The following is an 18,999-nucleotide window of genomic DNA, read 5'->3' on the forward strand; positions in this document are numbered from 1 at the left end:
TTGACGCCAATACATGCCGTCGTTACTTATCCAATCTCAACCAAACTTGACAGGATGATGAAGGGTTACATAATGAAGGTTGTAGCGCATTCATTTGCCCCCCTCCCCAAGGTTTTATTTTGCTGTTCTCCCCAGAGCGGGTTTCCCCGCCATTGCATGTTGAGGTGTATAGCCATATTAAGTGAGCTTTATTGTGGCGTTTTTCCAATGCCGCTTCAAATAACAAAACTAACAATAGCGTAATATTAATGTTATTACAAAATAATATGAATACCAATAATATTCCACCTCCCCAAGGGGTTTTTCCGGCGAGTCAACGTATATAAATAGCTTATCATGGCGTTTTCGTGGGAGCAACGGCCTCTATCAGAGGTAATGAACATTAACCAATATTTTGAACCACAAACACGTATGTTTAGATTACTAGTACCCGACTGCAAAGCCGCAATGAGCCGGCGAAGCCAAAGGCTCTTGCCACTATTTTACCCATCACTATGGCATCAGTAGGTTAGGTAGTTGGTAGTAGGTAGGTGTAGTCGGTACCGTACCTGGTAAGACTTGGTAAAAGAGAAGAGCAGACAGTCCTCCCCAATACCTACATACAATAAATGTCACAAGAAGCTTAAGGAAGTAACTATACGATGTGCTAACTTAAGGCCTATTTTAAGAAATTTTAACTGGGCTTAACATACGTTTTCACAGCATGTGTGTAGTCCTCTAACTTCAGTCACTGTCAGGGCTGGTTCTCTCCGGGCACGGCGGCTTCCTCCACCAGAAGAAGTTCGCTTGCAGTAAGATCAGTGCCGACAGATCAGACGATAGCGCCGTTATTTCTAAAAAACAATTCTTCGTCAATTTTAGAATATTTGACGCCGTTTTCAGCATCCGAAACGCGTAACAAGCTTTAAAAAAATATTTTTCAAATGCTCGAATCTCATTGGTTCCGGTGTTTGGTGACGATTTTCGTTGAAGATAACGAGGTTGGTCTTAACATATTTTAATTACAAATTAGAGGTGCATTAGATTGTGAATCAAAGAAAGGCGGGTGAAACAAACTCCTATTGAACTTTTTCACAATTGTTTTATGCAAACTTCCGCATCCGGTCGATGGCGGCCTCCACTGAGTGATTTGGTTTTAGAAATATTTTTTCAAATGCTCGAATCTCATTGGTTCCGGTGTTTGGTGACGCTTTTCGTTGAAGATAACCAGGCCCGTGCGGGCCGAGGTTGGTCTTAAAGTATTTTAATAATAAATTAGAGGTGCATAAGATTGTGAATCAGACAAAGACGGGTGAAAGAAACTCCTCTTGAATGTTTTTCAATTTGTTATGCATACTTCCGCATCCGCAAGATGGCGGCCTCCATTGCGCTTCGGAATTCTCAAGCCAAGGCATAATCTGGTTTTCGACATAATACGTACGCGTTTATTGACAACACCAGCTTCGCCGGCTACTAGTACCGACTGCAAAGCCGCAATGAGCCGGCGAAGCCAAAACCTCTTGCCACTATTTTACCCATCACCATGGCATCAGTAGGTTAGGTAGTTGGTAGTAGGTAGGTAGGTAGTTGGTAGTAGGTAGGTGTAGTAGGTACCGTACCTGGTAAGACTTGGTAAAAGAGAAGAGCAGACAGTTCTCCCCAATGGCAATACCTGCATACAATAAATGTCACAAGAAGCTTAAGGAAGTAACTATACGATGTGCTAGCTTAAGGCCTATTTTTAACTGGGCTTAACATACGTTTTCACAGTAAGTGTGTAGTCTTCTAACTTCAGTCGCTGTCAGGCGCCAGGGCTGGTTCTCTGACTCTCCGGGCACGGCGGCTTCGTCCACCAGAAGAAGTTAGCTTGCAGTGATTAATTCGGTGAATTCCGTCTCAACTTCGGATATTTCCGGCCGTGAAAAACTATCCGTATTTCTAAACTAAATATGTAAACCGCTTATACCGTATTTCTGGCCGTGAAAAACTATCCCGTACGGCCGCGAGATTTCTAAAAAGTAATTCTTCGTCAATGTTAGAATATTTGACGCCGTTTTCACCGTCCGAAATGCGTAATAAGCTTTAAAAGAAATATTTTTCCAAATGCTCGAATCTCATTGGTTCTGGTGTTTGATGATGATTTTCGTTGAAGATAACGAGGTTGGTCTTAACGTATTTTAATTACTAATTAGAGGTTTCATTAGATTGTGAATCAAAGAACGACGGGTGAAACAAACTCCTTTTGAACTTTTTCGCAATTGTTTTATGCAAACTTCCGCATCCGGTCGATGGTGCCCACCATTGAGCGCTTTCATTTTAGAAATATTTTTGCAAATGCTCGACTCTCATTGGGTCCAGTGTTTGGTGACGCGTTTTGTTGAAGATAACCAGGCCCGTGCGGGCCGATGTTGGTTTTAAATTATTTTATTAATACATCGGAGGTGCATAAGATTGTGAATCAAACGACGACGGGTGAAAGAAACTCCTAATGAACGTTTTAAATTTGTTATGCATACTTCCGCCTCCGCAAGATGGCTGCGCCCACTGCGCTTCGGATTCTTGAGATCAGGTCAGGATCAGGTTTTCAACATAATACGTACTCGTTTATTGACAACACCGGCTTCGCCGGCTATTAAACAGTCGCTAACGCTGTTTATAACACTAAATGAAGAAATTTGGAGGAATCCCGACATGCGTGAGGTAAGTTTTACTTACAGAACTGAGCAAAGATCTACTGTGCTCTATATACCCCACAAGGGTTAGGTTAATAACATGACCCTTCCTGGCGCTAACGTGGCGTTTTTCGTCATGAACTTTTGAAACTCGCTCCTTCTGTTTAACACGAAACTGAAAGGGAGGAAGCCTGGGGTGTTCTCATTTACCAAGCAGCTAGCTAGCGCTCGCCAAGCCAGCTGTTAATTAGGGGTTTTGAATAGAGTACTTGCTCGAATGCTTAAACCACTTGGCGATCTCTCCACAAGAAACTTGGTAAATTAACACATACCCAATGTTCTTGAGACCAGACCATAGATCGACAGTAATTTATGTACCCCAAAGAGGTATGACCCTTTCTGCCCCTCCCGTAGTTAGCGGGTGTACTAGTGAGGTAAATAAGGAATTAAATGAATGCCCAAAGTGAACACATGAGGAAAATAAATTAATGGGATGAAAAGTGATTGGGGCATGAATGTTGGGGAAAAAATGGAAGAAATAAAGAATGAATTTGGAGCACAGATTGATGGCATAGAGAGTAAGATGGAGGGTCAAATGAAAGGCAGGTTGGGAGAACTCGAGGATAAATTGGGGGCACAGGAGGGGAGTTGTTTCATGGAAATTGGCCTAGACAAACATCGTGCAGGGGTGAATGTCGCTTTGCTGTGGTGGGAAGAGACCGTCCATGTGACAAACAAGGTAGCACTTGTAGAGGGGATACGTTAGGCTCCGTGATTTGCAAGGCTACCTCTGTGGTGTGTGGTCACAGTGCTCATGGGCGTGCAGTTGGACCTGGCGGGAGTTCGTCTGACACGCCCGGGATCGACACGGTGAAACACGGCCCTAGCTTTGAGGTACATGCAGGCAGTTGAACCTGAGCCGGCAAGCCAGGTGTTGGCGCCTGTGACGTGTGGAGTGGCAGCTGTGCAGGTCCAGGCCTGCGCTGGGAAGAAAGGCTGCATCCGTAAGTTCAGGACACTCCTTCAACCAAGTTGTTTATTAAAGACTAGCAGAAGTACCCGGCATTGCCGGGCAGGGGAGGGGAGGGGAGGGGGAAGATGAGGGGAGGGGAATGGGGGGGAGGGGAGGAGAGGGGGGGAGGGGAGAAGAGGGGGGGGAGGGGAGAAGAGGGGGGGGGGAGGGGATAAGGGGGGGGGAAGTACCCGGCATTCCGTGTATAAACGTGAGGGAGAAGAGGGGGGAGGGGGAGGGGGAGGGGAGAAGAGGGGGGGAGGGGAGAAGAGGGGGGGAGGGGAGAAGAGCGGGGGAGGGGAGAAGAGCGGGGGAGGGGGAGGGATGGGAGAGGAGAGGGGTGGGAGGGCGGAGGGGGGAGGGGAGGAGGAGGGGGGAGGGGAGGGGGAGGGGGGAGGAGGAGGGGAGGGGGAGAGGGGAGGGGGGGAGGGGGGGAGGGGAGGGGGAGGGCCAGTCAACAATGACGTTGCAGTTCTCATGGTCGGAGAGCAGCACAACAATCGCGACATCGTCCTGAATCTTCGCAACAGCACGAAGCGGCTTTTGGAGACTCACCGATCCTGTGACGCCCTCCAGTACCGGCGTTGCCGGGCGGGGGAAGGGAGACCCATACATTCCCAACCCGTACATTCGCCCTCTCGACTCAAGCTCACTCGGACAAAAGCCTCGTACAAATTACACCGTGAAGGCCCAATGGCCATGTCTATGCCACAAATCAAGTACGTCAGCGAGTCGGGCGCACTGAATTGAAAATATATAGAACGCCCATACTCCGTGAAAAGTGAAGCTACAATATTTTTGAAAAATTTCATTGGTTGCTAGGAGACGGCAGCATGTAAAAACCGTTTGAATATTTGCAATACAGTTTGATCCAGAGGGAAGTGGTATGGTCTTGCTGGTTGGTGGACACGATATGTGTAAGGGAAATTATTTTGGTGTCCTGTATCTGGTCGTGCTAGTTGGTGAACACGGTACATTTAAGGGAAATGATTTTCTGTCATTCTTCTGAGTGGTTGCTTCTCCTTCCCCGTATTTTTGTTCATTTTATTGTTTTTTTCCACTCTCTTGAGTTGTGGGCCTTCCTTGAGTGGTATTACATTTATCATCATCATCATTGGAATGTCTGTTGTAAAGATACGGACATCAAGTCCGTATCTTGACGCAGAGAGCATCAAGCACCATCTTTTTATACCAGGCAACGGCAACGGCAAGTCGGCAACGCACTAACGCAGACCTCGCTCGGCCCCGCCCACAGCAACCTCTCTCGGCCCCGCCCATAGCTGCCTCGCTCGGCCCCGCCCACAGCGATCTCGCCTGGGCCCGCCCACAGCGACCTCGCTCGGTCCCGCCCACAGCGACCTTGCTCGGTCCCTCCCACAGCGGCATCACTCCGCCCTACACGGCACTATCGATATATTATTCGTACAATGCCGGGTACTTCTGCTCGCTGAAAACAAATCTATGTGAAACATGCTAAATCATGCTAAATGCTAATCATGCAGAAGTACCCGGCAAAAACGCAATCGCTCTGATATACGTGCGAACGCGTAACTGAGTTAATGGCGGCAACGAACATCACGTGATCGCTCTGAGCGAATCAGCGCGCTGCTCTGCTTCCGGTCAGATTCCGGTCATAATATTTCGCGCTGAGATAAAAATATGGTAAAAACATATTATGAAATAAATTTTTAGGTCAGCCATGTTCGTCCCAGGCTCAATGGCCATGTCTGTGCCAAATATCAAGTACGTGAGCCTCTCCGTTTAGGAGTCTATCGGTAACATTACACACACACACACACACACACACACACACACACACACACACACACACACACACACACACACACACACACACACACACAAACTGTGTTTTATCTATCTATAATTCCATTAATCTCTGTGTGTATGTGTGTTTGTATGTGTGTATGTGTGTATGTGTGTATGTGTGTATGTTTGTCTGTGACCGCTGTTTCTCGACAACTACCGGTCCGATATACTTTAAACTTGCCAGGTATATTGCTGGGGACCCGAGGATGTGCCTTTTCAAGGTTTCATATTAATCGGAGAAGTAGTTACCGAGCTATGGCGATTTCTTTACCAAACACTGCAAGCCGTTCGCTTTGGACCAAACCATTGCATGTAAATAGAGGGGGGGGGGGGGGGGTTCTGTGGTCGTTGCGAATGGACCAAACCATTCATGTAAATAGAGGGGGGGGGGGGGTTCTGTGGTCGTTACTGCCACGTGGTTTCAAAGTTTTTTTTTGTTGTTGTTGTTTGCACGCATGTTTTTTTGCACCCACGTACGGGCACGCCCTAGGATGTTTACACACACACACCCCTACACAAATTTTTTTTTTTTTGGCAAGGAACGGGCACCCACGTACGGGCACGTCCTAGCTTATATATAGTACGGGCATGCCCTAGTATATACAGATGATACCAAGCTCTCACAGAACACACGGCCATCAAGACGAGCCGCCAGCAACCACTGAAGCCACGCCCCCAGACGTCACTACGCAGTACGTAGTACCAATCACAACATCTCCCTTTCATTGAAATTATTATGTTTGTATGCAACAAAACACTACTAAACTAAATCAAAATATTAAACACAATCAGACACAACTTGAACCACACATAGATGGGATCTGGGGTTACTGTTATAACTCTTAACCAAAATGTAATTACTGCTCAGTATGATTAGCTAAAACACAGAAAACACAGAATCATTCCAATCAATGCATTGTCTCTGCACCAATATTACAAGGGCTGATTTCTGATGGTCGTTATTCACTATCACAATATCTCAAGGGTTTTCGAATCACACGGCCTGATCTGGTCGAGTACGGAGAGTTGTCCGGTCTTGTTGTCCGGCCTTGTTGTCTCAGCACTCTTGTCATCCTTGGAGCTGGAGCAGCCGTTAGTTTCCATTGCTGAAGCGTCGTTGAAATGTACGCGTCGAGCAGTTGGTAGACTTTGATGTGTTGGTTGGGTCGGTTCGTCCTTCCACTTGGCGCCACGATCGGGTGGATGAAGTTCACGCAAGTGTGCCCTGGTTCTTCGAAGACGCGTCCCGTTAGGCGTCTGTACTATATACGAACGGGGTTCATTACAGCGAGCTACAACTTTCCCGGGGTACCATTGGTGCGTGTCCTTGTTCAGAATCCGAACCCGATGTCCAATAGCCAATTCAGGTAATTCTGGCCCAGCCGTTCTGTTGTATTGCTTCACCATCCGGTCTCCACATTCCTTCAATCGTTCCTGAATTTCCTGATGCCTTTGTTGTGCAGGAACCAACAGACGGCTTGGTAGGTTGGTGCGTATACGCCGGTTGAACAGCATTTCGCTTGGACTTGGGAGGTGGGAATCTACAGGTGTGCACCTCAGGTGTTGTAGTGCAATATCTATGTCACTCCCTGATCTAATACATTTTTTGATCATGTTCTTCACTGTTTGAACTTGTCTCTCAACCAATCCATTACAGTGTGGATACCTCGGCGATGTTGTCGTGTGTTTTACATTCCATTTGGTACACATATCACGGTACGGCTTACCCACATATTGAGGTCCATTGTCCGATATGATCTCCAGGGGTGGGCCAAACATACTGAAACATTCAGATGTGACCTTGGCTACTGCACTGTCGTCATGTAATCCATTCTCTTCACAACTGGGTACTTAGTGTAATAATCCGTCACCAAGAGGTAGGTCTGCCCGTGTAGCTCACACATATCACTGGCTACCTTTGTCCATGGCACCGCTGGTATCTCATGAGCTATCATAGCCTCATGCCTTTGTTCTGGTTGGTTCTCTTGACATGCCTTGCATGTTCTGACAACTCTCTCAATGTCCAGATATATGCTTGGCCAGTAAACACATTCGCGTACTAGACGTTTTGTCTTTTTGATCCCCATGTGCGCCTCATGGAGCTGGTCGAGGATATCCTTACGTAGCTGCTCTGGAATTAGTACCTGTCGACCTTTGAATAGAACACCGTCACAAATACCAATTTCATCACGGTATGGACAGTATGGACGTAGGTCCACAGGCAGCTCTGTAATCCTAGTAGGCCACCCTTGATGAACAACCTGCTGCAATGCTCGAAAGGTTCCGTCAGCCTTTCCACACTCTCTGAATTGGTCCTGTTTCCTTGAGCTGAAATCAATGAGGTCAAAGCGATGATGATCATCCACATCATCAAGCTCAATACCATCTACACATGTCGGCTCAATACCTCAATACCATCTCAATACCATCATCTCAATACCAATATTGATGGCTCAATACCATCTACAATACCATCTACTCAATACCACATCCACATCATCAAGCTCAATACCATCTACACAATACCATCTACACAATACCATCTACACAATACCATCTACACAACAACTGCAGTTCCTGATTGTTTTCTGGGTTCGGTAGCATCATCTCACGGCCGGCCTTATACTCCAGATCAAAATCGTATCCTTGGATTTCCACAAGAAGGCGCTGGAGCCGTGGAGGGGCACTTGTAAGTGGTTTGCTGATGATCATGACCAATGGTTTGTGATCTGTGTATACCTTGAAGCATTTCCCAAACACATAAGTATGGAACTTCTGTATGCCAGCAACAAGGGCCAGGGTTTCTCGTTCAATGTTTGAATATGCAGACTGAGTGGGTGTCAGAGATCATGACGCAAAAGCAACAGGCTTGTCATCCTGCAAAAGGCATGCACCCAGTCCCTTCTGTGACGCATCTACTTCCAAAACTGTCTCCTTGTCATGATGATAGAATGTTGGACAGGCGTCTGCATCAACACTCTGTTTCAGTTGCTCAAATGCAAACTGATGGTCTTTCTGCCACTTGAATGGCACTCCATTCTTCAGTAAATCTCGGAGGGGTGCCACTTTATCCGCAAAGTGGGGAATATGTGGTGACAGATAGTTCATCAGTCCAATGAATCGGCTCAAGTCTTCCTTATCCTGCGGTGACGGTATCTTCCGGATGTCGCAGATCTTCCCAGGATCAGGTGAGATTACTTGTTTCCTGTAGATCGAGCCAAATAAGTTGATGCGGTCAGTCTTGATTATGCATTTAAAAGAGTTGAAAACCCGACCCTCTCTTCGTGCTACTTTCATCAGGTTCAGAAGATTACGATCATGCTTCTCTTCAGTTCGTCCTGATACTGCCACATCATCGGAGATGCCAATACAGCCTGGTGCTTGCTCGAGTATGCGGTCCATGGCTTGCTGGAACAGATCCTGGCTGACACATAACCCAAAAGGCAATCTCTTGAAGCACCAGCGCCCAAAAGGTGTGCGGAATGTGGTCAAATCCTGGCTTTTCTCATACAGGTGCATAGCCCAATAGCCAGCCCGAGCATCTAATTTTGAGAATATCGTGGCGTCAGCAAATTCTGGGTTCAGCTCGTCTAATGTCGGTATTTTATGTGGACACCTCTTCAGCCAAGAGTTCAGGCGTTTCGGATCGAGACATACTCTTAAGCTCCCATCTTTCTTTACACTATTACAGATGGAAGAGCACCAATCCATATGATAGTCCACTTTCCTGATGATACCCTGTTTTTCCATTTTCATTAGTTCCTCCTTCAACTTCCCTTTGATGTGAACACTACACTTCTTTGGTGCATCAATCAATGCCTTTGCATCAGGCTTTAGATGAAGCCTCACTTTTCCTTTAAAATTCCCAATGCAGTCAAACCTGTCCAGGAACAGCCTTTTCAAATAATCCACGGAATTCACCTTGTAGGCCTGTTCCTTGTGGTGCATTGGTTTCGGAATCCTTGATGCTGGAGATGCAGCCTTCATCAATGTCCTCCGTTGTCCAGCAATGCTGTTTATGGTGATGATGTTGAGCCGTTCACACGCTGGTAGTCCAAGTACTGCAGGTCCAGGTACTTCAACCACATAGAACCTGTACTTGAACCAATCTGAGTCTTTATATCGACACAAGAGCTTGAGGATTCCGTGAAACTTGATCTCACTGCCATTGTAAGCAGTGAGCTTGGTCCCACCAAGTGGAGTCAGTTTTGACGTCCATTTGTTTCCATACATGTCCTTCACAATATGCGTTGGCAAAGTATTCCCTGACGCATCTGTATCCACTTTCAACTGCAGTTTGTATACACTGACGTTCCGCAACCTATGGGTCGCGAAGGATTTTCAATGGGTTGCACGATCGTTTTTCAGAAAAAAAAACTTTATCGACGATTTACTTCTCCCGACTGAACAGAACAGAGATCAAACGAACGCCGACACAAACTTTATAGTGTGGACTCTTCTACCGCGCTGTACTGATGTACCGCGATGTACCGCGCGTGCATCCGGTCAGTCAGATCATACGTTTATTTTCCGACACGCGAATGTCCATTGCTTTTCATTCGAAAGATTGAGCTGTGAGCGTAAGGTACTCGCCATGGCTAGAAAGTATCAGCCTGTGTTCCTGAACTATGGGTTCACCTTGAATATCGATTAGCACAATGTTCATCGACCACAGTGTGTGATATGCCTTGACGTGTTGGCCAACGAGTCCCTCAGGCCCCAAAAGCTGAAACGGCACCTCGAGAAGAAGCATGGAGATCATGTCAACAAGTCGCGGGAGTTTTTTCTCCGGAAAGAACGCGAGATGACGAACAGCAAGTCAGTAATGAGTTCGGCTGTTTTTCTGTCGAAGGGACTGACCAAAGCCAGCTACCTGGTGGCGGAGAAGATAGCCAAAGAAAAGAAACCGTACACGATTGCGGGTAAGTTTTTTGTTTTTTTTCGTAAAAGTATTTCACTGCATTGACGGTTTGTGGTTTAATAAAGTAATACATGGCGCTGTAAGTATAGTTAAATTTAGTTTTTCATTTTGTCTGTAGAATATTGATGTGTCGGGTTCTTGCTTGCTATTACTCGTGCCATGTATACGTTGGTATATCACAACTTCGTAAGTTTTATTGTTTGTTGCAATACAGCCATTCTTAAACTTTGCCTCTTTTTAAAAAGTACGTACGGCAATCACATTGAACATATTGAATTTTTATAATGCCTTGGAAAAGCGGTTCTTAACCTGGGGGTCGTGACGTACGCACATACGCGAACAAAATACTGTGTGTGGTATGTACCTTTGTTAGGTTCCTAAAAATGGGCTCAACAAATTGATATGTTATTTATGACCCCCTTCATGACCCCCGGAAAACCCCAAACGATCCACAGGTTGAGAACCGCCTCCTTGGAACAAAATCAAGATTAATCATAGAGTGAAAGAAATGTTCATGTGTTATTTTATTTATCTTGTATTGCAAAGCAACTCATCCTGCCATGCGCCAAGGCGATGTGCAGAGAAGTGCTTGGAGAGATGGCGGCTTCCAAGATATGCACCATCCGCTTTCTGCCGACACGATTCGCTGATGGATAATAGACATGGGCGAAGACATCGAGCACCAGCTGTACGCAAACCTAGAGGCCAACAAGTTTGTCATCCAGTTGGACGAGTCAATGGACATCGCACAGAAGGTGTTGATCCTCATCATTGTTCGTTATCGGCATGGCGATGATTTTATGGAGGATCTTCTGGCATGTGATGAGCTACAGACCAAGACCACGGCCGCAGAAATATTCGCAGTCGTCAACAAACACATCGCATTGCATAGCCTCAGGTGGGAAGACTTGGCGTTTGTTCCGATGGTGCGGCATCGATGACAGGTCGGCGCAGCAGTGTCATTAAGCTCATCCAAGATGTGGCACTAGAGGCAAGCTGGACCCAATGCTTCCTCCACCGCGAGGCATTAGCGGTGAAAGAGATGTCACCTGGACTTGCCGAAGTAATGGACATTGCAGTGAAAACAATCAACCATCTCAGGAGGAGCGCCCTAAATTCGAGGTTGTTTGCAGAGCTGTGTAAGTAGCAAGATGCAGAACACACCACGGTGCTGTATTTTGCAGCTGTTCGCTGGCTCTCCAGAGGAGATGCTTTGGCAAGATTGTATGAACTTCACGACCAGGTCCTCGCATTCTTGGAGGTGGCTAGGTCAGACCTGGCAGTCTACTACAAAAACAACAAATTCATCGCAACATTGGCATACATGGCCGACATCTTCAACTTGTTGAACAATCTGAACATATCGTTCCAGGGCAAAACGAACAAGCAGGCGAAATCCGTGTTCGTAATGTATGACAAGATAGCGGCGTTCAAGTCAAAGCTGGATCTGTGGAAGAGAAGTGTACAGACCAATGATGAATTTGACATGTTCGAAAACCTGGATGATCTGCTCAGCAAGAGTGTTGAGGAACGTGTGGACATTAAGGATGTCATCGTCGAACATCTGGTGAACCTGCGCAAACGATTTGAAGAATACTTTCCTGTTGATCCACGCGTGGAGAAGAAGTGGTTCCGAGACCCTTATTCAGTCGACGTTCAGCAGTGCTGCAACATGTCCAACAGATTGAAAGAGGACTTGATCGACATCGTGTCCGACGGTACACTTGAGACAGTGTTCAGGAAGGACACTTTAGTAAAGTTTTGGCTGACAGTGTCTCATGAGTAACCAGAGATTGCACATCTCACGGTAAAGTTCCTGATGCCATTCACGACGACGTGGATGTGTGAGGTAGGTTTCTCAACGGTGACATATCTGAAGTCCAAGTATCGAAACAAACTGGAGACAGTGGCCCTGTGCGCCAACTTGAGAGTCGCATCGTCACCGCTTCAAAGCCGAATCGATGATCTCGCAGCCAATATGCAAAGTCAACCATCGCACTGATGTGGATAATCCACATCTACAATGTTGCTAACGGAACATTTGAATTGGGCTTGTAAGTTTCACTTTCGGCTTTAATCAGTGAAAGTTGTTTATTTAATGTTGTTCATGATAACGGAACATTGAACCTGGATATAAGTTCAGATGCATATCGGATTTTTTCAGTAATAGTTATTCTTGTTTTGTTTATGTCATGTATGCAGTGCAAATATTCACCGTTGTATCCCTACACCGGGACCGGGTTGTATCCCTACGCCAGACCTCGGATGGTGCTGCTGTGAATCGGGCCTTGATCGGCAGAGTGAATAAACGCGTACGACAATTGATCGCAGTTTGTCGAGATACTTTACATGGCGACGAGGATAAACATCTAGACCATGACTTCTTTCGGCCATATCGATGAATTCGACCTTCATGAGGGGGATTTTGACACGTATTCTGAGCGGTTGTCTTTCTACTTCGAGGCGAACGGCATCGCGACCGAAGGCCGGATGAAGGCCGTCTTCCTGTCCGTTTGCGGAGGTGAGACGTTCACACTCGTTAAAAACCTGATTCGGCCTCGGACAATCCAGGAGCTCACGTATGCAGAGCTCAAGGCCGCTTTGAAGGAACATTGCAACCCATCTCCTTCAGTCATCCTGTGTCGGTTTAATTTTTACATGTGCAGACAGCAGCATGGTCAGTCGATCGCAGACTTCATTGCACACCTCAAAAAACTGTCACATCTGTGTGAGTTTTGGGACACGATCGATGACATGCTTCGTGATTTGCTGGTGGTTGGCATGTCCGATGACCGCACTCGTAGACGCCTGCTTGCTGATAGAAGACTGACGTTCCAAAATGCCAGAGACACCGCCATTTCCATGGAAAGTGCTGAACGCAACGCTACAAGCATCGGTGCCACTCGCTCGTCTGGTACCAGCCCTGCTGTGAATCGGTTGGATCATGTTCAGCCAAAACGTTGGAACAAGGCTCCTCATCAGAAGCCAGTGCAGTCTCAAACCCACAACAACTGTTTTCGGTGCAACGGAAAGCACCCTCCGGAGACGTGTCGGTTCAAAGATGCCACCTGCCATTTCTGTTCGAAAACTGGCCATATTGCTCCAGCTTGCATCACTCGCAAATCGGGAAAAGGAAAAGCTGCTGACAAGATTCATCAGTTTATCGGTTCGGAGGAACCCGAGCTTGACCAGGTGAGCTCTGTTTCCGACAACTCAGAATCGTATGACCTGCTTCATATCGATTCTCACCATAGGCGGGACCCTCTTCTTGCCAATGTTGTCGTCAACAATCGACCATTGCAAATGGAGGTCGACACTGGTGCGGCCGTCTCGCTCATCAGCCATGCTGTTTTCACAAACCTGTGGAGTGATGCTGACCGACCCCATCTGAAACCTACTACCTATGGACTCTCCACCTATACAGGTGAGAAGATTGTTCCCTGCGGTACATGTGACGTCACGGTGGGCTACGATAACCGTGAGTTTCACCTACCCCTGATCGTCATTCCTGGAAAGGGCCCTTCCTTACTCGGCAGGAACTGGTTGAGCATAATTCGACTGAAGTGGGAAAGCATTCATCAACTCCGGGCAGCCAACGTTTCTCCTACCGCAGCATACACACTCAAAAATGTGCTGGATACGTACCCGGATGTCTTCAAGGATGAGCTTGGAACGTTGAAAGGACATACGGCTAAACTCAGGGTTGACCGGGATGCCAATCCTATATTTTGCAGGGCTCGCCCAGTCCCTTTCGCCCTGCGTGAGCGGATTGACAAGGAACTGGATCATCTTGAAAATCTGGGGATCATCGAGCAAATCCAGTATGCCGAATGGGTGGCGCCCATCATTCCGGTCATAAAATCGGACCAGTCCATCCGCATATGTGGAGATTATAAAATGACCGTGAACAGGTGTTCTTCATTGGATAAATATCCAATCCCGAGGATCGAAGACCTCTATGCTCGTCTCACGGGAGGCAAGACTTTTACGAAACTCGATCTCAAATCCGCCTATCTACAGCTCTGCTTGGACGAGAATTCGAAACAGTATCTTACCATCAACACGCATCGTGGGTTGTACAGGTACCACCGACTTAGTTTTGGAGTGAAATCTGCACCTGGAATTTATCAGCGTGTCATGGACAGTTTGTTTGCCGCCGAACGCAACGTCGTTTGTTACCAGGATGATATTCTGGTTACTGGTCGTACGGACGCGAAACATCTACAGAACCTGGAGAGAGTTCTGAAGAAGATTTCGGACTCCGGCCTACGTTTGCGTCGAGACAAGTGCAAGTTTATGGTGCCATCAGTCACGTACCTGGGTCATACGATTGATGCCGAGGGTCTACACCCGACAGATGAGAAAGTCCGAGCTATCAAGGATGCTCCTGCTCCACGAGATGTGACCGAATTGAAGTCATACCTCGGTTTGCTTCAGTTCTATGGTCGTTACATCCCGAATGTGACCGACGTTTTGGGCCCCCTTTATCGGCTTTTGAGGAAAGGAGTCTCCTGGAGCTGGGGGTTTACTGAACAATCAGCATTCCAGACCTCTAAGGATCTGCTCAAATCGTCCAATGTTCTCGCTCATTTTGATCCAGAGAAGGATCTTGTGCTGACATGCGATGCCTGTCGGTATGGAGTGGGGAGTGTATTATCACACGTGATGCCTGACGGTACGGAAAGACCGGTTGCATTTGCATCCAGAACGTTGTCCCCGGCAGAGAAAAACTATTCCCAACTTGACAAGGAAGGATTGGGAATCGTTTTCGGCATCGGCAAATTTCGCCAGTACCTTCTTGGACATCATTTCACGATTCGCACTGATCACAAGGCGCTGATCAGTCTGTTTGGTCCAACTAAGGCGACATCTGACACACTACCGCCCAGGATCATCCGCTGGTCCCTGTTTCTCGCTGCTTATGACTACACCATATGTTATAAGCCCGGTTCGTCTATCACAAATGCAGATGCCATGAGTCGGTTACCCCTTCCAGAATCCGTTGATGATTCGCCTACACCAGGATCCATTATCGCACTGATGGATCATCTGGAAGATTGTGCTGTCGATTCCGGCCAGATCCGCACTCATACTCGACGAGACCCCGTTCTGTCCAGAACTGTCCAGGCTGTACAGCTTGGATGGCATTTGCTACCTGAGGGTGACCCAGATTTTGCGGCTTTTAAAGCACGTAAAAACGAACTCAGCGTGGAAAATGGTTGCCTACTCTGGGGATGTCGTGTCGTGATCCCGAAAAATCTGCATTCCAGGGTCATGGATGAAATCCATGACTGTCACCCCGGGATTGTGAAGATGAAGTCACTCGCCAGAAACTATGCGTGGTGGCCGAATCTTGATGCTGATATCGAACATCATGTTCGACATTGTTACCCCTGCCAGAGCACCCGGAATACACCTGCGAAAGCGCCACTGCATCCCTGGGAATGGCCCAGCGAACCGTGGCATCGCCTACATCTCGATTATGCCGGGCCTATTAACGGCAGCATGATTCTAATAATTACGGACGCGCACACAAAATGGATTGATGCCTATGTGACGCGTGGTACTATGTCAGCCATTGTCATCGAAAGACTCAGACGCTGTTTCGCCACTCATGGTCTGCCCAGGATGATCGTGAGTGATAACGGTTCGTGTTTTTCCAGTACCGAGTTTGCCAAGTTCACACGTCGGAACGGCATCAAACATAAGTTTGTCAGCCCACATCACCAGGCTTCAAATGGCTTGGCCGAACGATCCGTAGGAATCATCAAATCCGGATTGCAGAAACTTCAGGAGGGAACCCTGGAAACAAAGCTGTCTCGTCTCCTGTTCAAATACCGCATCACGCCACAATCAACAACCGGTGCAGCTCCGTCTGAGTTATTGATGAAATGACACTTGAGATCGACACTTGACAATCTCAAACCAGACATATCATCAAATGTTTATCAAAGCCAGCTTAATCAAAAGTTGGTGCACGATAAGACGTCCAACAGTCGATGTATCAACATTGGAGATCCAGTGTTTGCCCGAAATGTTGGTGCAGGTGCGACGTGGCTACCGGGGGACATCATCGAGAAGCCAGGTCCACTGTCCTGTGTGATTCGCCTGCAGGACGGCCGCGAAATTCGTCGACATCAGGACCACATAACCTACCGTCACTGTGAGTCGATGGAGCCTGTAGCATCGTCACAGTCAGGACAACAGTTCGACCCGCCACTGCCGGAGATCGTCGTGGCCGCTCCAGCCGGCTCGGATGCCCCGAAAACCTCTGCAAACGGTACACCCTTCGTGGAGACCAAAGGAATCACCTCGGACTCTGTATCCACTGGTACACCGCGACCCAAAGGAATCACCTCGGAATCTGTATCCACTGGTACACCGCCACCCAAAGGAATCACCTCGGACTCTGTATCCACTGGTACACCGCCACCCAAAGGAATCACCTCGGAATCTGTATCCACTGGTACACCGCCACCCAAAGGAATCACCTCGGAATCTGTATCCACTGGTACACCGCCACCTAAAGGAATCACCTCGGACTCTGTATCCACTGGTACACCGCCACCCAAAGGAATCACCTCGGAATCTGTATCCACTGGTACACTGCCACCCAAAGGAATCACCTCGGACTCTGTATCCACTAGTACACCGCGACGCTCAATGCGTGAGAGAAAAGCACCCGACCGGTTGAATCTTTGAGGATGTTTTTTTTTTCACGTTGACACATGTTCTATTTTCACGTATTTTCATTATTCTCATAACCGTTTGCACACATATTTTCACATGTTTTGGAAATGTTGCTTTTGAAATGTCAATTCTGGAAATCTAGCACGTATTGCTCATGGTAATTTTGGACTTAAAGGGGAGGATGTCATGTATGCAGTGCAAATATTCACCGTTGTATCCCTACACCGGGACCGGGTTGTATCCCTACGCCAGACCTCGGATGGTGCTGCTGTGAATCGGGCCTTGATCGGCAGAGTGAATAAACGCGTACGACAATTGATCGCAGTTTGTCGAGATACTTTACAGTTTATCAGTTCATGTTACATTTTAAGTTCATCATCTATTCACGATAAAGATTAAAATAAAGTTCAAACACCTTATCTTGGCGTGTCACTTTAATAATTAAAGTTTTATTCTATTTCACAAAAGATACACCGCCAATGAATGTTGTGAGATTCATCTTCATCATCTTCTTCATTAAATCTTCATCCGGATTCATCTTAGGGGCGGATTCATCTCTTCCGAAGCTGCTAACAAGGCAGGGAGTTTATGCCTGATAATAATTTCAAGTGGGCGGTGTCTGTGATCGAAGTCGCTGCTCATTCTCAAGGGGGCATGGTGTGTGTGTCTGTCTGTCTGTCTCTGTCTGTCTCTCTCTCTCGCTCTCTCTCGCCCCCTGCTGGCTGTCGGTGTGTTTGGGCGTGGCAAGATGGTGGCTATGCATGTGTGGTGAGGTACGAGCTGCTGTGCTGTTCTACTCTGTTGTCCTTTTCCACGTCGTATTTCACCTTCTCCTTCCCCCTGTTCGTTTATCTTCACATCCTTACTCTGCATTTGTGCCCCAACCCCTCCCCTTTGATCAGACCCAACACTTCGGGGCTTTGGCCTCCCCCATCCCCCTCTGCCTCCCTTTTCCCTCCTCGATTCCCTTTTCTTATCTCGTTTGTATTTATATTCACTCCGTGTCCTTTGTTGCCTTTTCCTTTTCTGAGAGAGAGAAAGAGAGCCCGCAGCTGTTTGTGGATAACTTTTGCATTAATCGGCGGCCCATCCCGTCCTCCGGCTGATCGCTTTTTTCTCCACCAGCTGTGTTTGTTTTCGCCTTTGAAAATCTGTCTCGGCTCGTAATTAATTAATCACTGTTCGAGAGCGATATTCACTCTCCCGTCCTCGTCCCCCCCCCCCGTCCCCCGTCCCTCGTCCCCCGTCCCCCGTCCCTCGTCCCCCGTCCCCCGTCCCTCGTCCCCCGTCCCTCATCCCCCGTCCCTCGTTCCCCGTCCCACCCCCACCCTCGTCCCTTGTCCCCCCCCCCTCGTCCCCTGTCCCACCCCCACCCTCGTCCCCTGTCCCACCCCCACCCTCGTCCCTTGTAAATTATGACTTCGTTTTCACGTTACGCGGCATATGAAGCGGTAACTCGTAGACATGGCGTTGTTTGTGTCCCACCGAACGAGGTCAGCGTCGAAGACCTCGTTATTGCTGTGGGCAACATAATCGGTATTGATAAAGTTCGCGCGGCCTCACGAATGAACAAACGTGTCGTTATTTTCGTATCCGAGGCTGAACTGGTTCACGAGATTGTATGTACAGGATTATCGACAGATGACGGACATTTCGTACTCGTGTCCCCTCTCGACACTCCAGCCGTTAAGGTCATCATCTCGAACTGTCCTCCATTCCTGAAGAACGAGAGACTGGTCTCCGAACTATCTCGTTATGGTACTGTGGTTTCGCATGTCACGATGTTACCTTTACGTTGCCAGGACGACCGGGCTAAACATGTGATGTCTTTCAGGAGACAAGCTTATCTTGTACTTCCTCCTTCTAACGTCGAAAGAACGCTGAACATTGTTTTGAAA

Source organism: Myxine glutinosa, chromosome 6, assembly GCF_964187855.1.
Source record: "Myxine glutinosa chromosome 6, kmMyxGlut1.1, whole genome shotgun sequence".
NCBI lineage: Eukaryota > Metazoa > Chordata > Myxini > Myxiniformes > Myxinidae > Myxine > Myxine glutinosa.